The sequence below is a fragment of the Pan troglodytes genome, chromosome 16, assembly GCF_028858775.2.
Source record: "Pan troglodytes isolate AG18354 chromosome 16, NHGRI_mPanTro3-v2.0_pri, whole genome shotgun sequence".
In the NCBI taxonomy this organism is placed as follows: domain Eukaryota; kingdom Metazoa; phylum Chordata; class Mammalia; order Primates; family Hominidae; genus Pan; species Pan troglodytes.
The window spans coordinates 39,449,455-39,467,778 of record NC_072414.2 but is presented as its reverse complement, the minus strand read 5'-3'; the positions used below and the strand labels follow the sequence as shown (position 1 = coordinate 39,467,778).

Sequence of the window (18,324 nt, the reverse complement as noted above, 5' to 3'; positions counted from 1 at the left end):
TGGAACACTTTTGCTGTAACTTCAAGCTACAGAAAATGAAGGTCATAATTTTAGTTTTTATGAACAACTGATTGGGCATTTACATAGAAAGAGCTGAACTATGAGGAGACTAAGCCAATATTCTCTTTAGCACAGTTTTCTAGATTACATCACAATATCTGGTACAAAAAACAATTTATCCAGTTATTGTCTTTATCCAGCTTTACCAATGAAGTACACTGCAAGCCTCAGAAAATGAATTGTATAGAGAATGGTTAGTTAAATACTTCTCACTGTGTCACCCAACCAAAAAGAAAAGGAAAAAAAAATTGGCAAAAAATCAAATTCTGTGGCTGTTGGCTGGTTTAGATAGTTGCATCACAATTCTCTTGCTTATTAAAACATTAAATACACCAAATTTATTTATGATGATAGCAATATGCCTTCCTCCAAATATAAAATGATGATTTCAATCCTTAATTACTGGAATTTGTGATTCACATTTTTTTCTTGTTGTAAAAGTGGGTTATTCCAGGTCATTCTTGATCTTTCCCTGCTACAGATTAATGGCAACACTTGAGTGGCAGCTGGCCAGGGTTGGGCATGTAAGCTCTTTATAGTTATGGAAAGGCATTTTTAATGTGTCTAAAATGAATGGCCCCAACCCGATAACCCCAAGAAGGTAATGTGCATGAGCACCAGGTGTTCCTCATTGCATACTCTATCCAGGTTATTAGGACGGGACTGATAACATAATTTACATGCAGCCTCCAGCAAGAGTTCATGTGGTATTTAAAAACACTCATCTTGTCAGAGGAAACAAAAACAAAAACAAGTGCTACGCAATTAATTTCAGGGAAAGGGTATATTTTCCTGATATTTAAAAAAAATATCTAGTTTGTGAATCTAGTCAATACATTTTGGTTAAATGAATTAACATGCTGGGAAACATAAAATATATTCCACATTATGAAATGTCAGTTTTCTGATTCATCAACATTGATCCCACACCATGGACTTTTCATAAGTATACAATATGATCCTTTTACATGACTACTAAGTATTACGGTCTCCTGTTTCTTCAAGTACTGACACATTTTTGGATGAAAGATAGATTTGTATTTAAAGATACGACCTGACCAAGGGCTCTCAGAAAAGGAGGGAAGTACAGGGGTGCTAAGAAAATGAACTGACCAGAGTCAGGCAAAAAGTCTAGGAATTGGAGAAAAAGGAGTCTTAGGCCAGAGTAAATGGCATGAGTTCATGGGAGAAACAAACAACGGACTGAATTAAATCAGACAGTATGCCTGGGGTGTGTCAGCACTGCTTTATATTCATGCTCCCCCCACCCCCATTCCCAGTGTTTGTCTCTAAACAATTTTAAGCTTTTATTGAAGGAGATAGAGCATGAGGAAGGCTTTAAGGTGGATCATGGATAAGTGAAAGAAATACTACATAATTTTAAGCCATTTCTAAGCTCCACCATTAGTGGAAGAAATAGTACATAATTCTAAGCTGTTTCTAAGCTCCACCATTGGTTTCTGTTTAATTAAAACCTGGAGATAACATATATGAAATTTTCAGATGCTTCACACACATAAAATGAGTACAATAATTAGGTCCATCTCCTTTTATTAAATAAAAGTTTATATTTTAAGATTATAAAGTTCACTTAGGATTCTTAAATGAACTCTTTAAATTAGCAAGATAAACATATCCCTTCCCAACCTGATCCTCAATAACTTTTGCAGTTCATTTCTCTACTCATCTTTCCATGAAATCTATGCTTCAACTAATTCCCAGCATTCTCAGTAAAGTTAAATGAATAAATGAAGTGCCAGCACCTCAAATACAGAGTTCTTTCCTGTCTACCTGCCTGTGCTGAGAATGCCCAACCTACTTCCTCTGCCTGGAATATGTTCCTGTCTCCCTCAGGATCCATGATAAATGTCCCTCCCCTGTGGCACAGGTTTCACCAACAATTCTCTTTGTTTTCACCACACTTTGCCCAAACTTCCCACTATAGGCCCTCCATTCAGCAGCACTGTCATAGATGAGACAACTCAAGGAAATTGCTCATGTATTCTTTCTGATCTTTAGCCAGGGCTGTTTAATAAATAAGCAATAAATAAAATAATACAGAGGCATTATTAGACTGTTAGAAAGGGGGGAAATTGAAGCAAGGGTAATCCAGTCCAATATATCATCCAAACTTTGGAAAAAGTAATTATTTTTTTAATTTATAGATAAAACTGATTTAATATCATGTTTTCAGACCTAATTTCAAACAAAATAATTAAGTTATCTAATAAGATCTGACTTACTATGAACTGGGATGCTGGCAACTTTCCTCTCTTTCAGCTTCTATTCCTCTACTGAACTCTGCGGCATGCAACTCTGTCCTTATCCGGAACTGCAAGCTCTCTTACAATGATTTAAAACATGAAGACTTGTTGAATTTAGGAATAAGGATTGAGTGTATGGGGGCTTTCCAGCTAGCATGCAGGTTGCCTACACAAACATTTAATCTGCCAACAAAGGAAGCGATATATGATACAGAAAAATGAAAATCAGATACGCTGCAAAGGATTCTACAGTTAGAATTCTTGAGTTTGAATAGAACCTTCAAGACACTCTGTGACAAGATTTAGCTATTCTAGGCCTTATTTTCCTCATTGAAAAATGGGGATGATACTTTATAGAGTTGTTATGCAACATAAATAAAATTATAAATGTAAATGACTTAGCACAACGCCTGGCACACAAACAGGGCTCGAATATATTGCTATTGGTATGATTATGATTTAGGCTTTTATTTAGGTAAATGAGAGCGCTTTCTTTTTTCAGCAAAAATTAATTGAATGTACACTAATTGCTTGGCACTTGTCAGGTCAGGCTCTATTATGCAAGCCACAAATTGGCACCTAAATATCAGTGACTTAATGTCACAAAGGCTTATTTCTTGCTCATATTTTATAGCCAGTGAGGTGTCAGCAGGGACTCTGCTCCACAGAGTCACTTAAGGATCCAAGTTGAAGGAGACTCTATCACCCTGTAGCTATATCATCCAGAACACATGCCTGCTAGATGGCCATGAAATCATGCCGCAACATCGTACCATAGAATCATGAAGCACTGCATGAGAGCTTTCATTCTCTCAGTCTGCAAGTGACATTCGTATTACCTCCAATCGCACGTCATTGTCTAGAGTTGGTCACAGTGTCCTGTCTGATTGCAAAAGGGCCAAGGAATACAGGGAAAATGACAAAGGGACCATTTGCTGAGCATCACTGTTTTTGCCTCAATATTAAGCACTGAAGAAACAAATATAATGAAGACTTAGTGCCTCTTTGCATGTAGCAACTTGCATAGGTGTTAAATGGCTTTAATAAGTCAGTACCCACTAGAGGGATGCTGCACATATGAGTATTTCATTGAAGTCACACAAGACGCTTTGAGAAGAATCATATTTTAAGATGATTTTTAAAGTCATGTGACATTTGCTGTAAAAGATATACTTGTAAGTTTAAGACTTAACGCCACATACCCTTTGTGCAATAAGGTTTTCATTGCCTAGAAATAAAAGTGTAGTTTTTGTTTATGGTAATTTCATGGTATAATAGAAAAAAAAACAAATATTGAGCAAACATTCTACAATTAATTAGGCCATTTACTCTTCAATCTACTTCTCTAAATTGAAAGGAGAGAGGCCTCTGGCTAAGATATTCTGACTCCAATTGTGACAGGGAGGGTCTGTCTTCCTCATGGCTCAGTGGTAAGCCTGCCTCAGGCAGCCCTCAGCTTCTTCTCAACTCAGTTCACTCCATGAGTCCAAAAGCAAGGCGACAAGCTGACAGGAACTCAGCTAGAATTCTTGGCCTTCTATTCAGCTTCATGAGCCAAAGGGAAAAGAGGCCACCTTCCAAGGTCCAGCCAGCTAGGAATTAAGCCTCCTTCTCCTTTTTTCTTCCTATACCATTGCCAGAAAGCCTGTGGACAGCCTTCCCAGGCTTCCGGCTTCCCTGGCCAGCTGGGAAAGGCACAGCCTTTCCAGAACCCGATGAGCTTGCCAACAATTTTTTTTTCTTGCCCCATGTTAAGAGCCAGAATTGCGAGATTACAAAGCCACCATCACAATATAGTCACTAATAGATGTTTTAAGAGACCAAGGGGAAAGAAGGAGTTTCTGGGTCAAAGAAAAAGAAAGAAAATGATGAGTTTCAAGCAGTGTAGTCACGGTTTTTCAGAGTTTGCTGATAATCAGAGCAAACCTTTTCCTTCCAGGGGACCCCAGGCAGTCTGGAAGACGTGTCTCTGAAATCCGTTCAGAGCCATGTTTCATTAGTTTTATTTTATGAGAAGCTTTCTTTTTAAGCATTAACCCCAATTCTCTAACGCATGAAAAATTTAAGTTCATACTTTATGAAGAGGCATAATGCTGGTACCAAATCTCTATTTTACATATAGACTTCCTGAGGACTTGATGGAGAGCCAGCTAGTGACTCTCTTTCTTTCAGAGTGTGTAATGTGAGTCAGGGGACTTGAGCATAATTACTGGCTTTGACAGGTGATGTAGATGACTTCCAAAGTTGGCCTTGGTGTCTCTTGGCTCAGGAACTCCCCTGGCCCAGCCACAGACCCTCTCTCAAGAGGTACCGACTCTCTGATTTGGCCTGGTATTATCAAGGGTCCACTGGCTCCACAAATCCTAAATCTTCTCTAGCCCCGGTTTTGGACTGGAACCAAAGCTGCCTCTGCAGTGGCTGAGGGGAAGGGCCCAGAGTGCAGTGGGTACTGCCAGCTGTGAAGTGAGGTTGAGGCTGCCACTCCTTTCCAGGGAGACCTGTCTGCCTCCTCCTCTCATCTATGTCCCCAGTCTCACGGCTGTCCAAAGGATTAGCAAAGCATTTTCTTTTCCTCAGACTGACCCTAGAGAAGAGGTAGAGTCTGAATGTCTCTTTTCCAGGAAGTTCCCATGACTCTTTGGAGAGCAGAGTGCTGTCTAACTTATCACAGTTACAGTTTCAAATGGCAGGTACTACACAAAACATTGGAGCTGTCTTTCTCCAGAAAAATGGGTGTCATTTGCTCTATTATCTGCATAACTATAAGCAACCAGGCAAGTAGTCCTTGACAGAACAAAAGCATCTTAAACCTAAAAAAAGTGATTCTACCTCCTACCTTAGACTTCAGAATCCAGTTCCAAAAATCAAATCAATATTTTCCACATTGAACAATTTCAGGATTCAGTCTTCACCTATCTCTCCCTTATATATGTGTATCTCATTTAATCCTCAAATCTACTTTTTATATCAATGTTATTGGTATTTTTATTGATATTTTTGATATTTTTAATATGTTATTGATTTCTTCTAAAGCTCAGAAGAAATGAAGATACACAAACCACAAGATTAATGCCACATAGATTATAAGAGATGGAGGCAAGATTTGACACCAGTTCTCTTTGGCCACAAAGCCCCGTGTTCCTTCTATTACATGGAGGCATCCACATTCCTCCAATAGAGTTCCAGGGTCATTTTGAATTCCCTTTTAATATCTTTTCTGTTTGAGAGAAAAATAAATTGCTCCTGCTCTTGTGATTTGGAAAGCATGGCCTACCGATAATTAGGGCATGTGGACTTAGTTCTAATTCTAATACTGCCAGTAGTGCAATAAGTGACTTAAGCAAGACATGGCACATTCTGGGCAGCCGTTTTAAAAATGCCATCCATCTTTAACTTGTTTTGATTTCTCTATACAACAGGGGCTATTAAAATACACAGGATTTAGAGCCCACGCTAGTGTCTAATCCGGCAGCACTTTGGCCCCTTTGAGAATCGAAATGGCAAAGCCAAGGTAATATGGTTTCAAACTTCAGCTGTCCTGCGTGGCTCCTATCAGTCACAATTGCCTTCTTGCTTTTTGCTGATCTCACTTAACCTTGCTTTCCAAGGATAAAGTATTTGTGTCCTCTATCTATTCTCTTTTCTCTCCCTCCATCCCCTTCCCCCTTCCCTCTCTCTCTTTCTCTTTTTCATGTGTGTGTGTATGTGTGTGTGAGAGAGAGAGAGAGAGAGAGAGAGAGAGAGAGAGAGAGAGAGAGAGAGAGAGAGAGAAAGAGCACAGCCAGGTAGAACTCTGATCACCGGAGGTTGGTATATTTCAGGAATTGTCTTCCATTCTCCTGACACACATTTGTTACACTCAGATGTTACTACCGGCATTTTCTTTCATAGACATGCCTCCTCGCTCTCTTTCCAGGAAGATACTTAAAAATCAAAAGCAGCCTACCTTGTAATCTAGCTCCTCCCACTAGGCCCAGCCCCTAGTCTGGCTCAAATACCAAGGAATATGGGCCTATCTGCCAGGCTGCTCTCTACTGCCATCTCATGGTAATTCAGCCTCTCTCAGAGAATCAACCTTTCAGTAGGTGCAGACCCTCACAGGAGACAGAAATCATAAAGGCTCATGTCTGCCAGAGCAGCAGTCTTTACGACAGATTGTATAGGACATAAAGGCTGAAAATATCAAGAAAATTACTGAAGGCGTTGAATGTTTAAGCAAGGTGTATATCATAACTTGATTTCAAAAAGTAACAATTAAGAAAGTATGACTTATGACAGAAGGTGAATCCTGAATCAGAAAGACCCATTTCTCGGGGGGAAAGTGGGAGTTTGAAACATACCAGAATCTTGAAGATACATTTATGGAGATGAACAAACTGAAAACATCACTAAGAGTCAGCAATGATTTCAACACAATGACTAGGACAGTGCGTCAGTGTCTCAGAGTCTGTAAAAGCAAAGTCACAATGAAGTCCACTCAGTCACCCAATGCCGTGTCACTGTGTGCGTAGAACTGTCAACTGCCCTGGCCCTGCTCCCACCAACATTCATGAGGAACAGCAGTCACATGTCCAGTCACAGACTCTCTCTGGCACTTGGCTGCTGCTTCTCCCATCATTTGATCATAATTTGGAGTATTTCCATCTATAGGCATCATGCAACTTGCCTTCCTGTGTGGCTGCTTAACAGACAAGGCCATTACAGTATACACATTTGGTTATGAAAAGAACACACTTTACATTGAATAAAATTTGGAAACACCCCACAAAGGACTGTCAGTGTATGGCATGCAACTCACTGACCTAGGTTATGATTCAAACGGTGTGCTTGGGCAGTGCTTTTATTATTTATCTTTATTCTCCTCCTATTATATATTTTTTTAAATTGGCAAAGAGGGTTTAGATAATAATAATAATACTTGTAGTTTGAGCTGTATTAAATCAAGAATCCAATCTGTAAAGCTAACCCAACCTGACCACTTAGTCAAGCTCGTCTAATGCCAATTTGAGGCAAAAATCAAGATTAGGTTAAATATTTCCCTAAAGGAATGAATCTTCCAAGTTCAAACTTAAATCAAACAGCAGTATCATTCCATGCAGAAGAGACATAATTGCAAAAAAGTTCATGCCTTACCTCCAGGAGTCTTGGGCTTCCAGAGGGCTTCAGGCTGTTGATTTGCGAACAAGAGATCCAGGATTACGCATTCTACAGTAAATAGAAAAAAAAGAACAAAAATATATTGGGATAGCTACAAATGCTGTGAAAATGTGTCACCTACAGACTACTAAAAAAAGAGAAAATAAATGGGAATTAGGTTCATAATTCCAGTTGATATAAGCAATTCTAGGCCTTCAATCAAAAAGATTTCTCCATGCAAAACTTAATAAGTAATCCAACAGTGTTGACCAGGGCCTGACAAAACATATGACATGGTTATTGTAGGTAAGCAAGACTATTAGGTGGAACAAGGACATGGAATAAAGTAACACCAAGGCACACCGTAGCAAAGTTATTTCCTTTCCAATAATTACAATTAGTTCATAGGAAAAGTCTTATTTTGGTTAAGGTATGTCTCTAAACTGTACTAATCTCTCTTTTAACTAATTTGGGTATTGGCAGACAAGATTCAACTAGAATTTATTAATAGGGTTTTTTTTTCATTGCATTTGTATTTATATGTCTTCTATTTACCATCTGCAGGACACTGTGAGGAGGAAGTTGTGAGAAGTATACAAAGTCTCGTGGAGTTTATAATCATGTACACACTTTTCTGAGAGGAGAAATAAAGTATTTCCTTATAAAATGGTTTTTAACTTAAGTGTGAGTAAAGTAAATCTTAAGTAAATATTAACACTTTTAATATATCAACATACAAAAGATCTTAAAAGTAGTAATAAGTGACTGAGTTTGGGAAATAGAATTTTCATGAAGAAGGGAGGTAAGCATACCTGGGAGATTGGAAGCTAAATGAAGACAGAGTCAAGGATGTCTTTGTTAATTTTATCTCCAATATCTAGCAAAGTACATGGCATATGATAGGTATTTGATAAATACTTTTTCAATAGATGAGAAAATAAACACTTTCTGGAGAATCTGGAGGATGTTTAAATGTCTGATCTACTGATGGGCATGAAACAGGGCTTGCCTATTATTGTAATTCTAATATCTGGAATTGTTAATCTAACAGTACTCTGGGAATACTTACTGCATATATAACTGAACAGGTTGAAGTGTCCTGATTTCTTAACATTTCTCAAAAAGAAAAGGAAAATGAAAAAAACTGAAGACAATTTTGAAGTCCTCCCCCCACTAAACACACACACACATGCACATGCGTGCACATACACACACACAAACACACACACACACACACACACCTTAAAGCAATTGTCCTCAGGCATTCCAAGGCAGGAAATCTGCCCCTGGTTGAGGCAATAAGGGGGTGCACTGCCTGTTAAGAGTTTCAAAATCATAATAAAGTTCAATTAAAAGTTGATTTGCTTTTTATCATCACCTTGCACTGATAATTCTCAATCATGTCAGTGATAAAATACTCCTTCCTCTGGGCAGATAGCTCCCACTACTCACTATGCCATTGAGTTCAGAAAAGATGGGTTATTTACTTAAAACAGGTAAGAAATTATGCTGACAGGAAATTTGGCAGTGACAGACTTTCCGTACCCAGAGACCTCAAGAGTTCAGGGGCCAATGAAAAGGAAAATCCAGAACTTTCTACATAAAACATTCCAAGAAAGTCTAGACAGGGTGGAATAGGAGGAATTGGTCTTGGAAATCATTCTGAATGGCTTCCTAGTGTGTTGATGAGGGTGAGCGAATGCAGCCCAGGGGAAGGGCTACTCCCTTTAGCCTGAGTGTCTAATAGTTGTGGGCAATTTTATCTGTACTATTCAAACCTGGATATTGGATATTAACAATTCAATCTGTGCTTTATTGATCTTTTCTGTAGACGATAAGTAAGGAAAAGTGCCGCTTTAATAATGGCACAGCCTGTCAACAGCAAAATATGTAAAATAAAGGGTTTTGATAAGCAGGTGATCTTTCGGAAGGTATTGGGTTAGCTGCTCTTGATAACTCCCCCTTTGCTGTGAACTCGCTCCACATAACACAGCTCACTTCATATCTACAGCTGCCTCTTCTGAGGTTAGCCACCATGGCTGACCATGGCCCTTGGTGACTTGTGTCCTTTCTCAGAGCTGAGCTTTCACCCACTTACACTGAGTACCATGAGTAGGACAATTCTTGCTCCTCGTTGCCTGTTTCCCTGCAGAGCTAGTGCTCAGACACTTGTTTCCACACCATTTTACCACTTCTTTGATTGCAGTGGTTGAAACAGTCTCCATTTCTACTAATGCTGTTAATTCAGGATAAATTCTGCTATCACGAGAAAACACCAATAATGGAAATCACTTTCAGCTGTAACTGCATTTTCAATGATGAAGAAACATAGGTATGAACACACACACACACCCACACACACACACACACAGTAACATATATTTAAATTAGAAACAAGGTTGAAGTTGCTAATTTTCTTGATTGTACTGTATTTCCAACAAGAAGGCAGTCAAATCTAGTGCAATAAGTGACAATCAGTGGCATAAGACCATTATTTACATAACATATGTATTGGCCTATGCTTCACCAAGCACTGTGACATTAACTGTCTCAAAACAATCCTGTCGGTATTACAATATTATTATAATATAATTTTTATACTACAGATGAGGGGAAACACTAAGGCCATAAAATTAAAGACAATTTTTCCAGATCACATCACTAGTAGGGGAAGGAGTTCAAACTGGTCTTCTTTCTGCTTCCTAATGGAGCAGGCACATTTACTAAATGGCACCGATGCTGCCGGTGTAGGTCTTACAGAAATAATTACGACAGTGATAAAGAACTATATCAATGATCTCTTAGCATCCTGGCAGGCAAAGAAAAGAGACAATGAGTTAATCCCTAGCAAAATGCCATGATGTGTAAAAAAGAGAGAAACAGCTCCACTTCCATTTCACAAGCACCTAAGTCAGCGCTTGCAAAGTTATCCCTAATTCAACAGCTTTTTTTTCCATCCCTTCCTCTACTTCTCAATCTACCATTTAGCTAACATTTTCCAGTAGTTAGTTTCCAGAAATTTGCCAACATTCTTGCATATTCAGCCTTTAAACATTAAATGAGAATACACAGGATATATGGCCTTATGTCAATCTACCTGCTCTACATTGCCTCTTCTAGCAAGCATTAGCATTAATACCGACATGTTTACATCATAATTACTTTAATTTCCTTGGCCCCAACCAGACCCGGAGTGTGTCAATCCACAGTGATTTCCAGGGTGGGGAATGATAACTGGTCTATGAAACATAAATTACAATAAATGCTTGGAAACTTGGCATATCACTTCTAAAATGATCTCAGCCTTGTAGCAGGGAGGGCACAAGCCTTTTACATTGATATGGGTAACTCACAGTTTTCCAGGTCTTCATGTTCTCATTTCTAAACAAGAACAAAAATTATTATCCTTGTGAAGAAAAGGGAACCCTTATATACTGTTAGTGGAATTTTAAATTGGTACAACCATTATGAAAAAGGTGTCAAGGTACCTCAAAAAAACTAAAAATAGGCTGGGTGCAGTAGCTCATGCCTGTAATCCCAGCACTTTGGCAGGCCAAGGTTGGTAGATCATTTGAGGTCAGGAGTTTGAGATCAGCCTGGCCAACATGGTGAAACCCCACTTCTACTACAAAAAAAAAAAAAAAAAAAAAAAGCCAGGCGTGGTGCCACACTCCTATAATCCCAGCTACTAGGGAGGCTGAGGCAGGAGAATCACTTGAACCTGGGAGGTGGAGGTTGCAGTGAGCCGAGATCACTCCTCTAAGCTGGAGAGCCTAGAAGACAGAGCAAGACTCCATTTCCAAAAAAAAAAAAAACACACGCACACCTAAAAATAGAACTGCCATACAGTCTAGCAATTCCACTTCGCGGTATATATTCAAAGGAAATGAAATTATTAATGATACATTAAAGAGATATGTGCACTCCCACATTCTTGTAGCATTATTCACAATAGCCAAGATATGAAAACAACATAAGTGTTCACCAGGAGATGACTGGATAAAGAAAATTTGATAAATATTTACAATGGAATATATTACTCAGCCCTTAACAAAAGGAAAATCAGCCATTTGTGTCAACATGAATGAACTTTGAGGACACTATGCTAAGTGAAACAAGCCAAACACAGAAAGACAAATACTGCATGATCTCACTTATGGGTAGAAACTAAAGAAGTCTAACCTATGGAAACAGAGTAGAAAAGTGGGTGCTACAGGCTAGAGGGTGGGAGTAATGGAGGGATTTTTGTCAAAGGGTACAAAATTTCAGTTATAAAATGAACTAAGTTCCGAACATCCAATATACAACGTGGAAACTACAGTTAATAATAATGTATTGCATCCTTGTCATTTGCATATAGAGTACATCTGAAGTGTGCTTACCACACACAGAAAAAAATGGTAACTATGTGAGGTGATGAACATCTTAATTAGCTTGATTGTAATTATTTCACAATATATATGTACATCAAATCATTTTGCATATCTTGAATACATACAATTTTTGTTTGTCAATTATACCACCTATAAAGCTGGGAGAAAATAAAAATACATTCTTTTCTTTATCTTTTCTATGAAAAGTTACAAATATGAACATTTTGATATCAGAAAAGCATGTCAAGTTCCCTGGAGAAAACCAATAGGTAATATTATTGCAGAATTGGCAAGACCCTTTACTGGTGAATTAGTCCATTCTCGCATTGCTATAAAGAACTACATGAGACTGGGTAATTTAGAATGAAAAGAGGTTTAATTGACTCAGGTCTGCAGTCTATACAGGAAGCATGGCTGGGGAGGCCTTAGGAAGCTTACAATCATGGTAGAAGGCAAAGAGAAAGGAGGCACATCTTACATGGCAGGAGAAGGAGGAAGAGAGAGAAGGAGGAGGTGCTATGCACTTGTAAACAACCAGATCTCATGAAAACTCACTATCATGAGACCAGCAAGGAAAAAGTCCGCCCCCACAATCAAATCCCTTCCCACCAGGCCCCTCCTCCAATACTGGGGATTACAATTGGACTTGAGATTTGGGTGAGGACACAAATCCAAACCATATCAACTGGGTTTAGAACATAAAGTCAGAAACCTTTCCCCTTTATAAGTTATACAATAATTTAGCCACCTAGCAATGTTGCAAAGCTAAGTCTAGGCAGTAAGAATTTTAACTGGGATGTGGACAACTATTTGCCCACTTCTTCTTGTACAAACATCTATATTTAGGGGCTTATTATTAAGAACCAATTAATAGTAAAAGAGGTTAGAGTTAGAGGCCAAATAGAAATGATTGAAATTTTATGAGGAATGTTTCAATATTTCTTACACATTACAAATCCAGATACACATTGGTCAAAATGCATCTACTGACTACCTGCTGTGTTCAAAGCACTGTGAGTACAAGACAGAAGACGATCTTGTGTTTATCGAGTACCTACTATGTTCTAGGTGCTGTGCAAGGCACATTTAGTTGTTGTGTATCTGTGAGTGGTGAGGGGAGTCAGGGAGTACCGGGAGGTGTAATAGGAGAGAAACAGAGTATTCTAGCTTGAGGCTCACTTTAATTTATCACTGGGATTCATACATATCTGGCAAACTTGTGAAATTACCTGATTATTTGCAGAAGAAACTTAAGAGTCTCTTAATAGAGTAAATTCAGGCAAACCCCCACTTGGTCCATGACAGTGCCTTTTATCAGTGGGGTGGAGCAATCCATGGGACTGTCACTTTTATTTGTGTTCTGACCTAACTTTGTATGGACTCATATATTAACATATGGTACTCATCCATTAAGAGGTATTTAAATTAAAAGGTTAGAGAGAAAGAGTCTTTCCATTTTGACAAGGGTGCATTTTGACAACCTCCATGTGGTTTGTGCACATGGAGGACTATAAATAATTCGATAAAATTTTAGCTCCTTGAGGGCTTGACTAAATCAGTCACACTAGAGTGGTGGCAGGGAATTAGCTACCATGCCTGCATACTGGCACCTCCTCAAACCAACCATCTTATAAGAGCAAAAAGCCAGGCCCAGATGTGGAATACACTGTTGGCTGATCTGGGAGCATCAGGAGTCCTTGGCATGTACTGGACACTGGTGGCAGTGGTTCGGCATGAGGCAGAGACAATGGGTATCACCAAAGGCACCTGAAGCAGGATGGGTGCCTTTTCTTAATGAGCACATATGAGACACCTCTATGGAGGGGGTGCTGCAGGGGCTGAATTTATTACAATAGCATCCAGAGAAAGACTTTTTACCCTACATGATCCTGCAACACATACTTAACATGGAAAATACATTTTACTTTATTCCTCCTAACTGCCTGACAATAAAAGTTTATTAACCTTATCTTACTGATGAGGGATTGTAGCTAAAAAAAGGTTAAAATCTCTTCTTAAGGTCACTACATGGGTTGAATGGCAGCCCCCCAAAAGATATGTCCAGATCATAACCCCTAAACCTGTGAATATTACCTTATATAGCAAAATATGTGAATGAGTAAATTTAAAAAGGGGATGAGCCCATTCTGCATTATCCAGGTGGGCCCTAAAGGCAATCATGTGTATGTATCCTTATGAGAGAGAGGCAGAGGGAGTCTGGGGGACAGATAAACAGAAGAGAAGACATACAGGAGAGGAGGTGGCAAGGTGACCACAGAGGTGAAGATTGGAGTAATGCAGCCACAAGCCAAAGTATGACTGGAGACACCAGAAGCTGGAAGAGGCAAGGAATGGGTTCTCCCTAAAGCCTTTAGAAGGAGTGCAGCTCTGTGGACACCTTGATTTCAGACTTCTGGCCTCCAGAACTGGGAGAGAATAAAGTTATGTTTTAAACCACCAACTATCTGACAATTGGTCACAGCAGCCACAGGAAACTAATACAGTCACACAGTAAACTACAAAAGACATGTTTCAGATCTAAGTTTGTCCAACGTTAAGGTGTGTTCCCTTTGGGCCCCACGGGGATTCCCCCGACATACTATCAACACACTCTACAACTCTTAGGCCTACCATGACGCACACATGTGCTTCAGCTGCCACCACCTTTTCTTTGGAAATACATTGCGAAGGGTTGAGAAACTTTGGCGTTTGAGCCTATTTTCCTTTGTAAATGCAAATGTACTGCATGTGTTAAGATTTAAAGGAGACATATATACAGTCAGGGCTATACGAATTGAGTCAAGAGAACTTGTCATGGGCAGAGATGATCAGCAAAGGATTTATGGAGAAGAAAGTTTTGAATTGTGAAGAAAAGGGTGCATGTATGTGGATAATTGTGAAGGACCAGCTTGAACATTCTAGGGCCACTGAAGGCTTGAAAAATATTTCTAGGGGAAAATTACAAGCTTCATGCAGAGTTCACTGTGGAACCCAGCTTGCAATTGAAAATATTGCACCAAAATGAAAAACTAGGTGGATTTAGATCCTGGTTGTTTTTGTTACTGTTATCATGGATTGCTGCTATTCCTTCAGGAAACTGAGGTAGTCTTATTTACTTACTGAAGATCATTTTCTTCATTTTTTTTAAAAAGTCCTTTCCATATCCAAGTTCATCATTGAATTGGTCTTGTAGCTACGTCTCTTTACGGTCAGGCATTTTCTCTCTGTCCATGTGCCTCTTTCAATGACATCTGTTTTGCTAAGAGATCTAATGAATTATAAGCCAGACTAGGACAAACAGAGCCATAAAGGCTGGGTTCTTGCAGAACAGGTTTTAGCTTTATTTCAGCCGTTCTCCCCTCACCCAAGGTGAATTAAGTAATCTTTATGAGATAAAATTACCTGCACTCTTGCCTAACCTTAATAATGAAAAAGAGAAGGCCTTTTATCTATTCATTGTGAACAGAGTAATCACAATTCGCTATGGCTCACAGAAACAGGAAAAAAAACAATAACAACAAACCACCACAACTAACGTGTTTTTCTTTCTATCTGAAAATCCGAAGAACCTGGTAGTTTTAACTCTAGTTCATTACAGTCAACGATTTAGTCTCTGATGGCAGGGAAACAAGAAATACGTTTATGTCCAGGGTAGCAACAGCATCACTCCAGATCAATATTCAAAAGGGCTGTAGGAAGGAGGTTCAGTTTCCTAAAAAAAAACCTATATATTTCCCATCTGAGAAGAGAGAGGCCGAGATGGGTCATTTGGGGTACATGAAGCATTTGCCTTCCAGAATTGCTGGTGAGGCAACATATGTAGTGCTTGCCTGCTATGTAAGGCACTGTGCTGGGACCTGTGGAAAGCACAAAAGGTTAAAAGCATCATCCCTGCATTAAAAATCTTGTTGGTGAAACGAGTCATAATGACTTAAATTTTAAATAATAGCCCCAAACAATCAAAACAAAAAGAACCCCAAGTAAGAGTTCAAGACAACAAAAATAGCAAAAGGCAGGCCACATTTAATTACCAATAATTGCTACAGGATGTCAGAAAAATGGGAAGAGTATATCACACTGGCGTGGTCTGGAAAAACTCCATGGTAGTACCAAGATTTGAAATGAATCACGCTAACAGGATGTAAAAGGAGAAAAACATCAGTATCTAGAATCACCAAATAGTAACTTTATGAAATATTCAGTATTTTCTGGTAATACACCAGGCCCGTCTTACTTATGTGGCAGGATCAAACCTTGGTATGCATTGACTTGGACCTGGGCACATTGGGAGGTAACATTGTTCTTTCATCCCAGTAGAAATATGAATATACAAGCAGAAACATATACATTCTTCACATATTTTACAAATTTGCCCTTCAAGTTCTAATCTTATGAATTTATCCCTTTGGGACTATCTGTCGGTTTGTATTGCTCTTAGCTCATCCCTCTTAAATAAATTAACATATGAGGACTAGATTTTCCATTCCAAATAGAATGACTCACTGAAGAGCAGAAAGCAATTAAATTTCCAAGATGAAGCTTTTTCCGAACATCCTATACACCTCACTTTACCAATTTAAAAAATTGCTATTGGCATTATTATTATTAATATTATTTTTAATGACAGAAATACTCTTCTATGCTATGTGTAATAACCATGAAATTTAACTCTGATGGACAAACCTCAGATTCTTGGTCTACTAGATTCAACTTAATCATTTGTCCAACAAATATTACAGATGACTCCTTTATGCTAGGTGATGTTTCCAGTGCTTCAGATATAATAGTGGGGGAGAAAGCACAAGGTCTGTGTATTTATGCAGCATACATTCAAGAGTGTGTGTGTGGCAGTGGCTGTGGGGAGACAATGAAGAAGTAGTCTAATGAACAAAGGCAATTTCAGAGTGCAAGGTTTCTGCATGTGGAATAATGACAGTGTGATGAGATGATGAGGTGCAGGTGGGGATGCCATTATTTTAGGCAATGTGGTCACCAAAGGCTTCTCTGAGAAAGTCATGTTTGAAGTAAGAATCAAATAAAGGCAGTGATGCGAAGACCAAGCAGAGAGTGGTCTGGGCTGAGACAAGAGCAAGTACAAACGCATTGGCATAGAAATGAGCTTGCTCAAGGAGCAAAAAGAAGGTCAGGAGGGCTGGGCAGAGTGAGAGAGAGGAAGTGGCTGGAGCAAGCAGGAAGAGGAAGTAGGCAGGAGTCACACCATCTGGGGACTTGTGGGCCACAGACAGGACCCAGCATGCCTGTTTAGGGCAAATACTAACAGTAATTTCACAAGATCAAGGCATAGTTAGTTGAGTTAATTTCCGGGTCATTAAATCTGCTGTTTTATGTTAAAGTGCTTATTGGTAAGAAACATCTCAGTTACTTATAAGCAACGTTTACCAAATCTATAACATTTACCAAAACTGGGATTTGTTTGTTCACCCAGTTTGATGATTCTATTATAGTTTAAATAAAAATTAGGAAATTTTTGCAATATGTTTAAATACTCCTCATTCCCCTTTCACAATATTATCTGCACAAAAGGTTGGAAAACAAAGAAAAACATTCACAATTACATTAACACCTAACACTAATGAATCACTGATTTCCAGCTGTCTTTCTTCCTTCTTATACACTGTCCTCAAGCACACAGCATCATGATGTAGTTTTTAATCATAGCAGATATATGATTTCCCTTCAGTGCTTTCAAAGCACACTGAGAGTCGGGTACTCATCATTTTGTAAGATTTGGTCATCAGCAAGATGATTTCTCGGACTACTCTAAATAAGCCTGGCTAACTCAACTTCATTGATCACTGCTTGCAATGATTTGCCCCTTCTTGTTGGCTTAAATCTTCACTTATCAAAATTGGCTTTTCAGGGTAAAGAAGACTTGAGACAAAAAGTAATTTCTGATAAGCAGTAATGAGACTGACTCCTTCTTACTGAGCTCCCTGGGCATAAAAATTAGATTCTAAGTAATTTCTAAATAATTTCTGAGAATTCACAGGAGGAGAATTCCTCGCATAGCTGAGTGCCATTCAGTTGCAAATGAAGAGACACAGTGGTGGGATGGCTAATTAGATGACTTTAACCTCACCTAGGTATGCCTTAATAAAACCTAGAAAATAGGCATTTTTTTTTTAAGTTTGTATGTAAGATTTTGAAACTCCCTGACTTGAGGATTTGAATACGGGGATCTAAAGAGCTTAAAAGGTCAATGGAGGAGTTAGTGGAATTGATTTTCAAGAATGGATTTTATTTAATAAATTCATGTGTTATTTAGGAAATTAAAGTAGAAGAACCAAATACAGTATATTTTAAACACTCTGCACTACTCCACATTTTTCCCCAGATAGTTATCTTTGTTATCACCCAGAGATGAAATCTTTTTAAGTAGAATTTAATAGACTCTCCACCAGAAATTCTTAAGAATTTAATATTGGTTTAAGTGCAAAGCTGCAGGGGAAAGAGGGGAGAAAACCTACTGT

General features: G+C 38.7%; 1 protein-coding gene across 4 annotated transcripts in view; it reads right to left on the bottom strand.

Moving 5' to 3' along the window:
- Positions 1 to 18,324, bottom strand: part of SEMA6D (semaphorin 6D) — a 589,551-nt gene that overhangs the window by 296,032 nt on the left and 275,195 nt on the right. For all 4 annotated transcript variants that reach the window (XM_016928165.3, XM_009429065.4, XM_001164625.7 and 1 more), the window contains one exon: positions 7,458 to 7,529. The gene's annotated coding sequence lies outside the window, so the exon portion shown is untranslated. The remainder of the gene's footprint in view (positions 1 to 7,457; positions 7,530 to 18,324) is intronic.